The sequence below is a fragment of the Aptenodytes forsteri genome, unplaced genomic scaffold (genome assembly GCF_000699145.1).
Source record: "Aptenodytes forsteri isolate BGI_AS27 unplaced genomic scaffold, ASM69914v1 Scaffold304, whole genome shotgun sequence".
Classification (NCBI taxonomy): Eukaryota; Metazoa; Chordata; class Aves; order Sphenisciformes; family Spheniscidae; genus Aptenodytes; species Aptenodytes forsteri.
This window is the reverse complement of record NW_008794886.1, coordinates 655,516-656,670: the sequence shown is the minus strand read 5'-3', so window position 1 is coordinate 656,670 and position 1,155 is coordinate 655,516.

Sequence of the window (1,155 nt, the reverse complement as noted above, 5' to 3'; positions counted from 1 at the left end):
CAGGGGAAGAGGTGAAAGGGGCAGCGGTGGAACAAGCTGGCCGGGCGGGCAGGGCTGGCAGGCAGGGCTGGGCAGGGCTGGGGCGTGCAGAGGGGCTGCGGGGCGCTGGGAGCACCAAGCCGGGCGCGGGGCTGCGCAGCCGGGGACGAGCCATCAGTGGTGCAGAGGCTCGGCCAAGCCATGGTGTGTGGACACCCAGCGTGCGCTGGTGGGTGCTGCTCTGCGGGGCCACCAGTGCCTGCCATGCCCATGCAGCAGGAGCCGGCCCCAGGGGACCCAGGGGATGGAGCCTGAGTGGGGACAGCCGGGGGCTGTGCAAAGCATGCGGCAGCAGGGGCCAAAGCCAGCCAGACAACAGGCACAGGTCCCCTGTGGCACACTGTGAGCTGCGAACAAGCATTTCCACATCAGCAGGAGGCTCCAGAGCAGCCTCACAAAAGCAGCACGAGGAACAAACAGCCAAATGAATTCCTAGGAAATCGTGATGCTCTACAGTTTGGGAAAGAGGCTGCACGACAGCCTGGGACGTGCCCAGGCCCACGTGTGCAGTGGGGCCTCCTCAGGGGGCTGCGCGGTGGCAGGCCCGGCATGCGGCGTCCCTGCAGGGGTGCAGAGGAGCTGGGTGCTCACTGGCATCCCGGGACGTGCCGGTGCTGCTTTGCCAGGCACGGAGCTGAAGAAGCAGCATCAGCCTGGAGAACTAAGGTCCGGTCGCAGGGGTGAGACAAGCTCTGGTTGCAGGGGACAAGTGGCGAGTTCGGTTCATGGCCGTGTGTCTGTGAGCACTGTGGGTACGGGCACTGCAAAGCGTGCGGGAGGTGGTGGAGGGATGAGGCGAGCGGACGGCCGGAGCTGGGGGGCCTCTGAAGGGCGGAGGCCAGGCAGCATCAGCCTGGAGAACTAAGGTCCGGTCGCAGGGGTGAGACAAGCTCTGGTTGCAGGGGACAAGTGGCGAGTTCGGTTCATGGCCGTGTGTCTGTGAGCACTGTGGGTACGGGCACTGCAAAGCGTGCGGGAGGTGGTGGAGGGATGAGGCGAGCGGACGGCCGGAGCTGGGGGGCCTCTGAAGGGCGGAGGCCAGGGGATGCGAGAGCAGCAGCAGCAGTCGCCGTGGGGGGGGGGTGGGGTGGAGGGATGAGGCGAGCGCCGGAGCTG